Consider the following 16,293-nt stretch of genomic DNA (forward strand, 5'->3'; position numbering starts at 1 on the left):
GATGAGATGGCCGGTGTTTCTAGTCATCGGAAAGGAGAGGAGGAGCAGCCAGAGGAGCTGGAGGGTTATGAGGAAGGCGAGACAGAGGACCCAGACACACCGTGGCAGTATGAAGTGGAGATGGAGGCAGGTAGTCCCTCCGAGTCACTGGCGCAAATGGCACGATGCATGCTCAGTTGCTTGCGTAGTGACCCCTGAGTTGTCAAAGTTCGTCAGCGGGATGACTTCTGGATCTCCACCTTATTAGACCCTCGCTACCGTCCCAGAATGGGGGCCTTTTTTACACCCACAGAGGGAAGACAAACTGACCTACTACAGAGAGATCGGCCTATCGGCCACATGGTCCATCCACTCGCAGGTCTGACTTGGGGGGCCCTCTGCGCTCACCTTCCACTGCCATGGCTGCTGGGGAGGGGTGGCAGGAGCAGTACCAGCTCAATCAGCAGCAGCCTGAGTCTACAGTCGCTGATGAGTAGCTTTCTTCACCCGTATAGTGAAGCAACTCATCAGCAGCAGGTAGACATGGAGCAGGACCTGAACCAGCAGGTGGTGGCATACCTTGACATGGCCATGCCAACAACCATGGAAGATCCGCTGGACTTCTGGGCAGCCAAACTTGATTTATGGCTGCAACTAGCAGAGTTTGCCCTGGAAAAGCTGCCCTGCCTGGCCAGTAGTGTGCCATCAGAGTGGGTGTTTAGTGCGACCGGGGCCATATAGTCACCCCAAGGCGAACTAGTCTGTCCACTAAAAATGTGGAGAGACTGACGTTTGCCAGATGCCTCAGTAGATTGACCATGCTGCTACACCAACACTTCCCAATTATGGTTATTAAACCCTCTTGGGTTATCAATTAGGGTTATTAAACCCTCTTGGGTACTGCGAATGCCTGCTCCTGGCTCATCTCTTCTTTCAAGAACTACTTGCCTCACAGATGCTTCGGGCCTTGGCTCTTTAATTTTTCGATGTTTAGCAGTAGCTAAATGCATGCTTAATGCAAATTTCAACATTGATCTTTAGTGAAGGGGTTATGAAACCCTCTTGGGTACTGCGAACCCTTGCTCCTGACTCATCCTGTGTCTTTCAGGAACTTCTTGCCTCACAGATGCTTCTGGCCTTGGGTCTTTAATTTTTGGAAGTTTAGCAGTAGCTAATACATGCTTAATGCTAATTTCAACAATGATCTTTAAATTCTCGGCACTCTGCCAGGGCCATTGCCTACCCCGGGTGGGCCGATCAGAGCACCTCACTAACCCATCCAAATCGGTAGTAGAGACAGGCGGTGTGTACAAAGGCCAGGGACTTCATGAACCCGAGCTTATGACCCGCATTTAGTTGGAATTCTTCTTTCATCTTCTATCAGGAACGGGGTTGAATGGGTTACCCGCACTTGTTGGTGAAGGATAGCCACACGCTGGTCTGTTCAGTGTAGCGCGTGTGCGGCTCCGGACATCTGAGGGCATCACACACCTGTTATTGCTCGATCTCCCGATTGATCGTGCTATGTAAGGGGTTATGAAAGCCTCTTCGGTACTGCTGATGCCTACTCCTGACTTCTCCTGTGTCTTTCAGGAACAACTTGCCTTCATGATGCTACTGGGCTTGGGCCTTTAATTTTACAATTTGTGAAATAGATACATACATGCTTAATTACAATTTCAACATTTATGGTGCAATGTATGGGGTTATTAAACCCTCTTGGGTACAGTTTTTTTCAAATTTTATGATCATTTTCTAAGTAATAAACTTGAATTTTCAAGAATAATAACCATTACACCATTAAACGCTTGTTGTGTGTTATTTTTTAATTAAAATTGTCAAAAATAATACGGAGATGAACTCTGCTTTTTTTCAGAAAACATTACTTTAGAGAAGAATGTCTTTTTGTGGTCCACCGCCCTTCATTAAAGAGTCTTCTGGACTCTTGGATATGCGCTTGTTCTTAAAAGGTACAAAAAATAAATAAATGGAGACGTTGCGCCTACATCTCATGGCCACATGAGCCCTATGAGGGCTTGTTGGATTTGGTCCTTCGTACCCACACGCTGGGGTCCAGGACCCTCAAAGTTTGATTGAAATTTCAAATAAAAAAAATCAGACATTTCAATTGCCTCCTCATGCATCAGGCAACTCCAGGCTGTGTCACTCAGGCAATATATGGTTTACTGATGCGGCTGCTGGGCCTGGGAATTTCAAATTTTCTCATAGGTAGCAACCGCTGTCCAAAACTTTCTTCATAAATTTCTTAAAGGGGTATTCCAGGCAAAACACATACATACATCTCAACTGGCTCTGGAAAGTTAAAGAGATTTGTAAATTACTTCTATTGAAAAATCTTAATCCTTCCAATAGTTATTAGCTTCTGAAGTTTTCTGTCTAACTGCTCAATGATGATGTCACGTCCTGGGACGCGAGTCATCAAAGAGCAGTTAGACAGAAAACAACAACTCAACTTCAGAAGCTAATAACTATTGGAAGGATTAAGATTTTTTAAATAGAAGTAATTTACAAATCTGTTTAACTTTCCGGAGCCAGTTGATATATAAAAGAAGTTTTGGCCTGGAATACCCCTTTAAATTGTTGTGTTTTTTTTGGGGGGGGGGGGATTGTGAAGCACTGCTGTGTACTTGCACATCAGCCAACTCCAGGCTGTGTCATTCAGGCAATATATGGTTTACTGATGCCGCTGTTGGGCCTGGGTCTGGGAAATTCAAATTTTATCATAGGGAGCATGCGCTATCCAAAATCTTCGGTTTAAATTTCTCAATTCATCCTTTAATCTTAGGGATTGTAAAGGCCTAGTGCCTACTCATGCTGCTGGCAACTCCGGGCTGTGCCATTTTTCCACTATATGGTGTCCTCGTGCTGCCAACACCTCCACGCTGTGCCAGCCACTAAATGGTCTCCTCATGCTGCTAACACTTCCACGCTGTGTCAGTCACTATATGGTGTCCTGACACTGATGCCACCACCAGGCTCTGTCATTGTGCTGCTGTGCAGCAGTGATTCTAAGAGCTATGCCGGTAATCTGCATGCTATTCTGAATAACAGTATTATTTCACTACCCCAGCACACTCCATATGCGTTTTAGAACACAACAAAGTGTTCTATACCCCTATTGAGGCTGTATGTAGGCTAGAAATCGCCTTTTTTAATATAGATTCGCCGCAAAATTCGGATCGAAACAAACTTTGGGAAAATTCGGCGAATCGTCCAAATCGAATTTTTCAAAAGTTCGCTCATCTCTAATTGTAACACAACAAATTGTGTTCTCTGCCAGTTCCCACCAGATAAGTTCCTTCTTACTAAATTTATGGCCCCATAGGATAGACTCATAAATTACATATAGATCACTCAGGCGTCCTTGTCTCCTGTAAAAGGGTCTCAATGTTCTTTTTCCCAGCTGTCTGGCTGACTTATTTCACCTTCACTAGCTTCCTATTCCAAAACATACAGTAAGTACACAGACATATTCTTATTTAATACTAATGACAATCTCTTTGGCATTGAATACAATGTCCCAGCCTAATCAAGTCTATAATGTCTAGGACATGGAAGCCCACTATTAAGATTACAAAATAATATAGATTAATATGAATGAACCTTCTAATTTCCTCCACATCATTAATATACTGTACGAATGAATCAAATTGTTGCCTTGTACCCTTCCATATGATAAGCAGCTCGTTTATGAAACGCCCTATCCATTGGATGCAATAAAAAAAAAAAAAAAAAAAAAAAAAAAAGGATTATTCAGAGTGAAAATAAATTGTATTTCCCAGAAAATCATGAAGATATTTGCGAACGATGGAGAGTACTTAGCCCCCATCAAAGCTCCCCTGGTCTGAAGGAAATATTCCTTATCAAACAAAACAAAACAAAAATTCTACGGCTATCAAGAGGTATTCCTTCAGACCAGGGGAGTAACTGCTGTACTTGTTCAAACAAAAAGTAATGCATCTATCCCTTCTCTCCAGGGAATGGAAGGGTACAAGCTGTTGCCTTGTACCCTTTCATTCCCTGCAGAGAAGGGATGGATGCGTTATTTTTGTTTGAACAATTACAGCACTTACTCCCCTGGTCTGAAAGAATACCTCTTGATAGCCGTAGAATTTTTGTTAAATCTTAATTTTTTTTAAATGTTTGATAAGGAATATTTCCTTCAGACCAGGGGAGCTTTGATGGGGCTAAGTACTCGCTGTCGTTCGCCAATATCTTCATGATATTCTGAATAATCTTGTTTTTTGATTGCATCCAATGGATAGGGCATTTCATAGATGGCCTATTTATCATATGGAAGGGTACAAGGCATTAATTTGATTCATTCGTGGAGTATATTAATGAGAACAATTTACTGTATTTTTCGCTCCATAAGACGCACCTGACCATAAGATGCACCTAAGTTTTAGAGGAGGAGAACAAGAAAAAAAAATATAGGCATTATAGGTCAGCAGGACGTGTCAGGGGGGGCATTATAGGTCAGGAGCACATGTTTCCCCACATTAGGTTGTTCGTATAGCTTCCTTACATTAGGTTGGCAGTATAGATCCCCCATATTAAGTTGGCAGTATAGATCCCCCACTTAAGGTTGCAGTTCCCCCCCCCCAATTAGGTTGGCAGAATGTTCCCCCACATTAGGTTGGCAGTATAGTTCCCCTGCTTATTGCCCCCCCCCCCCCCTCCCTTCCCTTTTTCTGTTTTTCAGATTTCCTTACCTGGCCGTGATTGGCAGGCTCAGGTAACGCAGCAGGTCTTATGGGCTGTGTGGATAATATGACGAGTGACGTCTCCTGTGGCTCTTCTGCACGGTGTCAGGGACATCACTCCTCATTTCCTGCAGATTAAATCCGGACCTTGTTTTCCAGTGGTCTGTTTTAATTTTGTCATATGACTAAATTCCATGTGTATTTTAACACGTGTTAAGAAACCACTCTTGACTTCAGGTTTCTTGTACCTGTTGTTATCCTGTGATAGCCCAATAAAGTGCAAGAGTTTATATCTGATTATCTAGTGCTGGACATCAGTTTTCTGTGTGGACCTTGTTGATTGAAGCCAGGGCGGTGGGTCAGGTGCAGAGTGGCTGGAGTGGAGCTGTTTACTCCCAGACACTGCTATGATTTATAACCCCCTTACAAACATTTTATACCAGGCATGAAGTAGGACCACCACGTTGGAGTTTCATTATTTCTAAACTAACATTGGACAGAGCCTTTTCCCTCAGCTGCCTACTCAAAAGTTCCAAACTTACTTGAATTCCCGCATTATCACCTGAAGGGGATTACTGTCATGTAATATAGTCTGGACCTAAGAAAAACAGGAAAATATCTTAGGTTGATACAGTATGAAAAAAATCCATTAAGCATACGGAAGAGAAGGGAGAGGACAACCTTTGCAATAGCTCCATGTTCCATATTCATACTCACCACACCGGAGAGGTTTTTGCCAAGTAGCTGGGATTCAGACGATGACATATCAAGAAGATTTAACTCAAACTGTTTGTTTATAACTCGGAAATTAATGGAATGAACTTTTACTCCATTGCCAACACCTAAAAAATATAAAACACGAACTGTCCTTGTATTATTCTTACCACAACATTCAAGAAAATGCTCTTTAGGCCAAAATCCTCACCCTTCACAAAGATGGAGCTGAGGTCCACAGATCTGTTCACTAGGGGCACTAGGGAAGACATCAAAGACTGCACGTCTGTATGGACTTTAGAGTTCAAGGAAAGGTCACCTCTTACTTGTAGGTCTCCAAAAATGTCTCTGGGATAAAGAAATTAAAGTTACTGGGAAATAAACAGTGACCACTAAATGGACATACAAATCATGTAACTGGGATATCAGCTGCTGTATGCTTCAGAGGAAGTTGTGCACTTCTTTCCAGTCTGACCACAGTGGTCTCTGCTGCCACCTATTTCCATGTCAGGAACTGTCCAGAGCAGGAGCAAATCCTCTGACATGAACAGAGGTGGCAGCAGAGGCCACTGGTCAGACTGAAAAGAACTACAAAACTTCCTCTACAGTATACAGCAGCTGATAAGTAATGGAAGGGCACCAGTTGATTTAATAAAAAAAAATTCTCAAATATGACATATGCTATGTATTAACCCATACATGCCTTGGCCTGTTTTGACCATAAGGACCAAGCCCCACTTTAAATCTGACATGTCTCAATGTGGTAAAATCTCAGAATTGCTTGTATAAGTAAAAGCTTTCCAGAGATTTTTTGTGACATGAACTTTATATTAATAAAGAAATTGGGGCTCAAGGTCCATGAATATTGGATATATAAATGTATTAAATGAGTATTCAACAAAATGGTAAAAAATACAAATGGTATGGGACCTACAGGGCCCTTGTAGGTCAGCTGTACCACAGATAATCCCTATAAAAAAATATATATCATTAACCCCTTAAGGACTGAGCAATTTCACGTTTTTGCATTTTCGTTTTTTCCTCCTTGCCTTTAAAAAATCATAACCCTTTCAATTTTGCACCTAAAAATCTATTATGGCTTATTTTTTGCACCACCAATTCTACTTTACAGTGAAAGTCATTTTACTGAAAAAAATCCATGGCGAAACGGAAAAAAAAATTCATTGTGCGACAAACTTGAAGAAAAAATACCATTTTGTAAATTTTGGGGGCTTCCGTTTCTACGCAGTACATTTTTCGGTAAAAATGACACCTTAGCTTTATTCTGTAAGTCCATACGGTTAAAATGATACCCTACTTGTATAGGTTTGATTTTGTATTACTTCAGAAAAAAATCAAATACATGCAGGAAAATTTATACGTTTAAAATTGTCATTTTCTGAGCCCTATAACTTTTTTATTTTTCTGTGTTCAGGGCGTTATGAGGGCTCATTTTTTGCGCCGTGATCTGAAGTTTTTAGCGGTACCATAGTTCTGATCAGACTATCACTTTTTATTCACTTTTTTGTGGAATAAAAAGTGATCAAAAATGCGCTATTTTGGACTTTTGAATTTTTTTGCGCGTACGCCATTGAATGTGCAATTTTAAAAGTGGTATATTTTTATAATTTGGACATTTCCGCACGCGGTGATACCACATGTTTATTTTTATTTACACAGTTTTATTTTGTTACCAGGAAATGCCGGGTGATTTCAACGTTTAATTCAGAAGGGAATACCTGAAAAGGTTAACTTTTTTTTTTACACTTTTTTTGCAAGCTCATAGCTCCTATAGGGACCTATGAGCTTGCAATGGCTGATTGCATACACATTGTTGCCTTGCCGTTGCATGGCAACAAGCTGTGTATTCGGCGGTTGATTGCTCCAGCCTGTAACTCAGGCATGGAGCAATCAGAGCCGGGACGCCGACGGAAGGAGGTAGGGACCTTCTTCTCTCCGGATAGCTGATCGGGGCATCACGATTTTATCGCGATGACCCCGATCAGCCCGACTGAGCAGCCGGGAAGCATTTATTTTCACTTTCGATGCGGCGCTCAGCTATAGGGGACCTGGAAAAAAAACTGTTTACATCCAATAATAAGTAAAACATATCTGAGCTGAGCTACAAGGGCCCTGTAGGTCACAAAACTATTTGTATTTTTTACCATTTTGTTGAATAATCATTTAATACATTTATATATCCATTGAACTTGAGCCCCAATTTCTTTATTATTGTATGCTCTGTACGACACTGTGGGTATAGGTGTAATTTGGGAAGCTCGGGTCGCAGGTAATTAGTGTGGTAAGAGCCTCTCCTATCTTTCCACTATGTAGTTTATATTAGTGGTAAATTTTTGCTGATTTATTCAGTGATTTTTGTGAAACTCCAATGAAAAAAAAATTCTAGAATTTTATTTCTCAGCCCATACTAGAAATAATCATGTCATATTTACAATCATTTGTTAAACATCCTTTTACTTTTTAATGATGTTAGAATGTTTATAATTTTAGCAGCAATTTTTTACACTGAAGAAAAATTTTAAAATCAGATTTTTTAGGCTTCAGTTCTGAAATGGATTGAGGGCCTGTATGTTATATGGCCCCATAACTCATAACTGACCCCTTAACTGCACCTATGAAGTTTTTTTTAACAAAGTATTTCACCAAAATAAAAGCAAAGTAGGAGGTAGATTTCAATTTTTTTTTTGAAAATTATGCATTTTAATACATTTGCTTATAACAGAAATACAACTCAATATTTATTCCCCAAATTCTGACTTATTTAAAAACATCCGATAAGTGGCCCTTGTGCGCTACATAACACACAGGCTTCCTTTTAGTAATGTTTTTTGGCATCCTATCAAGTTGCAGTCTTTGGGGGTGCCAAATATTTTTGGGAGACAAGCTGACATTTTCATTGGTACCATTCTGTATGAGAATACCATTCTGTATCTTTTATTCTACTTATGAGCTAGTATTAAATAAATAAATAAATAAATAAATAAATAAATAAATAAATAAATAAATAAATAAATAAATAAATAAATAAATAAATAAATAAATAAATAAATAAATAAATAAATAAATAAATAAATAAATAAATAAATAAATAAATAAATAAATAAATAAATAAATAAATAAATAAATAAATAAATAAATAAATAAATAAATAAATAAATAAATAAATAAATAAATAAATAAATAAATAAATAAATAAATAAATAAATAAATAAATAAATAAATAAATAAATAATATATATATATATATATATATATATAACCCCCCGCAGAAATGTCTTTGTTAATATAGTTAATTCAAAATAAGTTATGTTAACTTTAATCTGCAGGCCGGTACAATTAGAGCAATACCATATTCATATAATTTTTATGTGGTTATTACATTTATACCATAAACATTTTTTGTTTAAAAAAAAAAATTATATTCACTGCTCAAAAAAATAAAGGGAACAGGCTTCGAAGTGAGAGCGCCATGCACATTTGAGGACTAAATTAGGTATTGCATAGGGGTGGACATTGGGAATCACTGGCATAGAATACCCCTAACAGGGTGCCTCCAGCTGTTGCTAAACTCCCAGCATTCCTGGACAGACAGTGGCTGTCCAGAAATGCTGGGAGTTGTTTTGCAACAGCTGGAGGCTCCGTTTTGGAAACACTGCCGTACAATACATATGTAGTGTTTTACCCTTTATTATGTGTTAGTGTAGTTTAGCATTTCTAGGGTACATTCACATGGGCGGAGGTTTACAGTGAGCTTCCTGCTAGGAGTTTGCACTGCGGCAAAAAATTTGCCGCAGCTCAAACTTAAAGCAGGAAACTCACTGTAAACCCGCCCGTTTGAGTCTACCCTATACATTCACATGGGGAGGTGGGGGGCAAACCTCCAGCTGTTTCAAAACTACAACTCCCAGCATTCACTGACAGACCGTGCATGCTGGGAGTTGTACTTTTGCAACAGCTGAAGGCACACTGGTTGAAAAGCCTTCAGTTAGGTTCTGTTACCCAACTCAATATTTTTCAACCAGTGGGCCTCCAGCTGTTGCAAAACTTTTCCCAGCATGTACTGATTGCCGAAGGGCATGCTGGGAGATTTAGTTATGCAACAGCTGGAGGTACCCAACTACAACTCCCAGCATACCGAGAAAGCTGTTTGGGCATGCTGGGATTTGCAGTTTTGCAACATCTGGAGGGCTACAGTTTAGAGACCACTGCGCAGTGATATCCAAACTGTGGCCCTCCAGATGTTGCAAAACTACAAATCCCAGCATGCCCAGACAGAAAACTGCTGTGTGGAAATGCTAGGAATTGTAGTTTTGCAAGATCTAGGGGGCCACAGTTTAGCGATCACTGCACAGTGATCTCCAAACTGACCCTCCAGCTGTTGCAAAACTACAAATCCCAGCATGCCCAAACAGCTGTATTGGGCATGCTGGGAGTTGTAGTTTTGCAACATCTGGCGGGCTACAGTTTAGAGACCACTGTATAGTGGTCTGAAACTGTAGCCCTCCAGATGTAGCTAGGCCACTCACCGGCTTCCGTAGGATACAGGGAGCCGCTTCCCCGTCTTCTTCCGCCGATCCCCGCCTGCTGCTGGGTAAGTGAACTTTGGCACCGGTCCCCCCCTTGGTTTCCCCGTTCTGCCCTGCCCCCCATCTTCTATTGGTCGTCGCTTCTGGGCAATCAATAGCAGGGATAGCAACCCTGCCACCTCACTCCTATCCCTTCAGGGGGATTGTGGTTGTCTTGGACAACCCTGATCCCCCTTATTTTCGGGGTCACCATAGACCCGTATGACCCGGAATCGCCACAAATCGCCGGTGTGAATTCACCGACATGGGGGCGTCTGATGACCCTCCTGGGCATTTGCACGGGGTGCCTGCTGATCGATATACCCCAGCGCGTGGCAGGGACCGAAATTCCCACAGATGTACGTGCTTGGTCTTTAAGGGGTTAAGGTCATTACATCAAAATTGGATCAGCCTGTAGTGTGGTTTTCCACTTTGATTTTGAGTGTGACTCCATATCCAGACCTCCATGGGTTGATCAATTTGATTTCCATTGATAATTTGTGTGATTTTGTTGTCAGCACATTCAATTATGTAAAGACGAAAGTATTTCATACGAATAGTTCATGCATTCAGATCTAGGATGTGTTATCTTAATGTTCCCTTAATTTTTTTGTGCAGTGAAGTTTTTGTAAGTTGCCATATTCTGACTGCCTTAGCAAGTTTTACAGATGGAGCTGTAAGAATTTTTTTAGATTGTAATTTATATATTTTTCACTTAACATTGTTACTGATCACATTTATTTATTTTACTGATACACACATGTACTGCACTGTATTATGCCTACGAAAGAGCTAGCATTGGTGCCCGATTCCGATTCTGACAGTTACCCATTGCAAACAATCAGCTTCTTTTATTTTTCAGAGGTCTTTGTTGAAAATTAAAGCAGCAATCTGATTGGGTGCTATGGGCATCTGTGCCACTTCTCCTATACACAGGTATTAATGAATCAAATAGAATATATATTCTACTAAATGTATTCTCTCTGACCAAGAGTTGAATCCTACAACAACTCTATTATTTCTTGAGTCTATGATCAGTAACCTCTTACCGAATTTGTGAAATGGAGACATTTGTGATTGGGAATGATGCATTAATAGCCTGAAACACCTGTGGTGGGGAAAAAAGCCCATGTTAAAGACATTTCAATAGAATGCTACAGGAAAGGTATATCTGGGTATTTACATTTTTTTAAGATTATACATGTGAGTTATATCTTACATTCTGGGCTCTGGGCCATAATTTGATACCACATTCCAACATAGGCTACTTTCACACTGCCACTGGGCTCCACCACAAACGGCCATTTCGTTTTTTTTTTGCCTTTAACGGCCATTAGTGTAACTGAGCCAAATGGGTGGCATAACTGACGTCAGTTGTCGTGGTCGTTATTCCGCTGGAAGATAGTGGGAGAAAAAGAGCTTGCAAGCACTAATTTTTCTCCTGCTATCTGCCCATTAGTAGCGATAGTGTGAAAGGAGCCATACAAGACCAAAGACTTTGAAAATTTGTAGTTCACATTCTGAAAGATCCAACCAATCCCAGTGCATACTTCAGTAATACATATTGTAATGGCAGCATAACACTTAGCACAGGTAAAGAATATTTTTTAACTTATGATGTGTTGTGAGACAAAATTTGTAACTTTACTGATGTAGGAATATAGGGGGAGATTTATTAAAACCTGTCCAGATGAAAAGTTGCTGAGTTGCCCATATCAACCAATCCGATGCCTTTCATTTTTCAGAGGCCTTTTAAAAAATGAAAGAAGTAATCTGATTGGTTGCTATGGGCAACTCAGCAACTTTTCTACTGGACAGATTTTGATAAATCTCCCCCATAGTGGCGATAAATACACCTTTATTCATGCATTAAATAGAAAAAACTATTAACAAATGGGAACATTGTGTACCAGACCCTACCGCGTTCTGCAGATTGTCCAGAAAACTTAGCTTTTCCTGATTTCTCTGGCTTACTGCAATAAACCCAGCACGCAGAACCAGAAGAGAGATTGGCAGAACCTCCAATTCCAAATTCATCTTTGTGTAGCCTAGAGAGGGAAAAAAAAACCACCAGGTTCACATGATTGAATGATATCATTGGGTTTCTGCTGTGCACACGGCAGAATTTCCATAGCAGATCTGTCTGCTGCGGCATCCGGAGTCTGCAAGGAAATGCAGGCAGTCTATGGCTCCATTCACATTGCATTTTTGACTTCAAGTTTAACTGATGTGTTTAACATATATGTTTAACTGATTCATTTTGAAGTGCTTTTTTCGTTCACTTTACACATGTTTAACAAATGCATTTTTTTTAAACATCCTTTTTGTTTAATTTCCTATAAGTTAAACATATCGGTTTTTGACAAACTAGATAAACAGATGGGTGGGGACATTGAGTGGGAGGTCCAGTGTGTTGTCCTTTGTGCTGAAATGCTTTTTGTGTATTATCTTTTTTCTGGGTAGAGAAGTGCCATGGGACCTAGGACAAATTATGGGTCACCATGGTGACCTGGAGCCGTGGATTGTCAAGCCCTGATATATGCCGCAAAAAAAAGAGGGAATAGGATAAAGCATCACCCGTCTAGGTGACCCTGGTAGTGATGCCCTTGGAGAGTAATTTTTACACATTTATCAGAAGAAACCATCAGGCACAGATATTGTAATGTAAAATATGACTTACTAGACAGTTATAAAAATTGGCTACAAAGATAATTATTTACATAAAACCTCAGCAATGGTACAAAAGGCAGATCTATGCCTAATTTATAACAAAGGGTGGTGTCAGCAAGCGGGCTGACTGGGAGGGAACAAGGATACAGGTGAGTAACCTGATCATAAATTTCTCTACCTGTTCTAACCCTTACCCTCACTATCATAAATTCTCATGCTTCATATTCCTACGCGTTTCTCCCATATGTTTAAGATGGGTTCATCAGGGGTGGAGGAGAAAATTGGAACATATAGGTAGTATAGTGAAGAGAGATAAATGCTTGAGGTAGCTATACAGCATAAAAATAAATGTGAAATTTGGTAAATGTCAGTCAGAGGCAGTCAAATGTGTTTATGTATATAAATGGGGGGGGTCATCAATTTTCTAGTAGAGATATACATGTATATTATCAGATGAAAATTCCAAGCTATGTGCCCAATAACCAAAGGCATTGATAAGTAATAAGCTTGGTCACTTCTATGTTTCTGGATAAGACATAAGAAGACACAAATAGGGTGCAATTGTGTCAATAACTAATTTTTTAGTGTCCACATAAACTTCCTTTAAAAAAAAAAAAAAAAAAGAAGAAAATAGACCAATTCACTCCACTATATAGTATATGTGATTGAATAAAAAGTAAATAAGTCAATTGTAAAAACTTATACCTTAGTGTGGATGAGGACTATATAGTGTCCTGGAGACAGTGGTGAGTGTGGTCCCCCATTGATAATAGCTGTATAGAAACACACAGTTATCAAAATGGGATCACTTGCCACTGTCTCCAGGATACTAGTCCTAATGCACTCTAAGATATGTGATTTTACAATTGACTTATTTACTTTTTATTCAATCACTTACTATACAGGAGTGAATTGGTCTTTTTTCTTTTTTACAGGAAGCTTATGTGGACACTAGAAATGAGTTATTGACAATTTTACCCTTTTCGTGTCTTATATGTCTTATCCAGAAACATAGAAGTGACCAAGCTTATTACATATCAACGCCTTTGGTTATTAGGCACATAACTTTGAATTCTTTTAGTCTGATTATATACATATTTATCTCTACTAGACCATAGATTAGACAGTTTGGTGTATACCAGATAGGTGATCACCCCATTTATATACATAAACACATTTGACTGCCTCTTACTGTGACAGATATACAGCATATTTAAAAAAATTAAATTTGGTAAATGTCAACCTGTAACAGTCATGGTGGACTGGATCCGCTGTACCTGTGTGGATGATGACTTGGGCCGTGTCAGGGAGCGGAGTCTAAAGTGCCACTGGTTTTCACCAGAGCCCACCACAAAGCAGGATGGACTTGCTGCGGCAGGCGGCACCCAGGTCACTCCCCCGGACATTACCTGTCCACACAGGGTGATGAGGAGATACGTGGCACAGGAGGATGCAGGCAACTTGTCGTCAGGAAAGCAGAAGATCAGGGCAGGTGGCACAGATGCGAGGTCAGGAACATGGCAGAAGGTCAATAGGCAGGAGGCACAAGAGCAAGGTCAGGTCACGGAACAGAGAGTCAGAACACGGCAGGGCAAACAAAAACTCTTTCACAATGGTACAAGGCAAACAAAGATCCGGCAAGGAGTGATGGGAGGTGCAGAAAATTATAACTTAGGTGCAGGTGTAATTAATTAAGGGCGTACTGGCCCTTTAAATCTTTGAGCACCGGCGCGCACGCCCAAGGAGGTGGGGGCATGCGCGCCAACGCTGCGAGAACACAGGAGGGACAACGGACAAGGAAAGTGAGTGAAGGGCGGGGATTCACATGCGGGCGTATCCCACGAGATGTGAATCCCGGCCCTGCCGGCAGAAGTGGGCAGAGTAGGGAAGGGCTCACGGCCAGCATGTCTGGCCGGAGAGCAGGACATAGCATTACCTCAAGCATTTATTATCTCTTTTCACTATACTTCCTATGATATGTTCCAATTTTCTCCTCCACCCCTGATGAACACATCTTAAACATATGGGAGGAACGCATAGCAATATGGAGCATGAGAAATATGTACAGTGTTACCACTAGTTAATTGTATCCTAACCTAGTGTTTTCTATTTACCCCTTCCCCTATTCACACTTATGATAGTGAGGGTAACTGTTAGAAAAGGTAGGGAAATTTCTGATCAGGATACTCACCTGTATCCTTGTTCCCTCCCAGTCAGCCCATTTGCTGACACCATCCTTTGCTATAAATTAGGCATAGATCTGCCTTTTGTAACATTGCTGAGGTTTTATGTAAATAATTATCTTTGCAGCCAATTTCTATCGTATTTATCGACGTATAACACGCACCCCCATTTTAATAGAGAAATTTAAGTAAAAAAAAGAAATAAATACATATAAGATAAAAGACAGACTAAATGCCATATCATCCCTCTTTGATTTGCCTGAACTTCAGTTTGGTCCCCCCTTCCAGTGCCACATAATTTCTCCCCTTTTATCAGCCCCTGTGCCACATTTACACCCATCCCCCCTTACCCTCTCATCATGCCCCCCCCCCCCCCCCTGCTTTTGAGATATATATATATATATTTTTTACAAAAAGCTTTATCGGCGTATAACACGCAGGCAGACTTTTTGCCTTGAATTTAAGTTTTAAAAGTACGTGTTATACGCCGATAAATACGGTATCTAGTAAAAGTTATATTTCACATTACAATGTTTGTACCTGATTGGTGGAGTTTCTTCTGATAAATCTGATATATGCCGACACTAATATGTGCTATAGTACAGCATTGTTCAGTGTATGCCGCCACAAGATTAAATGTATTACCATATGGGGACTAAAAATATAGTGAATAAAATGTTGAAAAAAGTTAAGTGTAATAAATGAATTAACCCCTTCCCAAATAAAAGTTTTTGGCCCCCTTTTTCCATTTTCACATTAAATAATGTAAACAAAAACTGAGAAACATGTCTCTCCACATGCATAAATGTCCAAACTACTAAAATCTAATTTAATAATAATTAAACTGAACGGTTAATGGGGTAAACGTTAATTCAAAAAACAAAATGCATAATATATGTGTAGATGGAAAGTTAGGTGGAGTAGGTTTGCAGGCGGCATTATGTAAAAGCCGATCAGAATGGTTTCGGGACAGGTGATGGTTATATGCCGCTCTATGTAGGACAGCAGTATGGAATAGCAAGAGGATAGACATAATAGGGGGAGATTTATCAAACCCTGTGCAAAAGGAAAAGTTGCCCATAGCAACCAGAATGCTTCTTTCATTTGCAGAGGCCTTGTTAAAAAATAAAACAAGCTAATTGGTTGCTATGGGCAACTTTTTCCCTGGACAGGTTTTGATAAATCTCCCCAAATAGTGTTATAATTCTTAGAAAGGGTTAAAATGAATAGTATGTGTCTAGCATCCAGCCGGCGGGATGCAGAGGCTGTTCATTCAGAAGGAGCTGGTACTAACATCTAGTTTCCCAATGTTCTGATTGATAGTAACAATTTAGCCTAAACATAATGGGGGGAGATTTATCAAAACCTGTCTAGAGGAAAAGTTGCTCATAGCAACCAATCAGATTGCTTCTTTCATTTCTCAGAGGCCTTTTC

The sequence above is a fragment of the Hyla sarda genome, chromosome 4, assembly GCF_029499605.1.
Source record: "Hyla sarda isolate aHylSar1 chromosome 4, aHylSar1.hap1, whole genome shotgun sequence".
Classification (NCBI taxonomy): domain Eukaryota; kingdom Metazoa; phylum Chordata; class Amphibia; order Anura; family Hylidae; genus Hyla; species Hyla sarda.